Source organism: Pteropus vampyrus, unplaced genomic scaffold (genome assembly GCF_000151845.1).
Source record: "Pteropus vampyrus isolate Shadow unplaced genomic scaffold, Pvam_2.0 Scaffold203, whole genome shotgun sequence".
Lineage (NCBI taxonomy): Eukaryota > Metazoa > Chordata > Mammalia > Chiroptera > Pteropodidae > Pteropus > Pteropus vampyrus.
The window spans coordinates 138906-139214 of NW_011888984.1; positions in this window are offsets into that span (position 1 = coordinate 138906).

A 309-nucleotide genomic window follows, 5' to 3' on the forward strand; every position below is an offset into this window, starting at 1 on the left:
TAAATGCAAACGCTTCTTTCCTCATCACTAGGACCTGTGCGATGTGGCCCTAGCTGACTTCTCCAACTTCATCTCTCCCCACACGCTACTTCACTCGCCTCCCTTCACTCGCCTCCCAACCGTTTCTCAGGCCCATCACACCAAGCATGCCTTAGGACCTTTGCACCGGCTGCTCCATCTACCAGGACCACCTTTCTCCTGGGTGGCTGCCTCTTTCCAGCCAGCCAGGTTTCAGCAGAAACACTTCCCCCTCAGAGGCCTTCCTTCCCTGACCACCCTCTAGCTAAAGAAATGCCCCCTCATGTCACC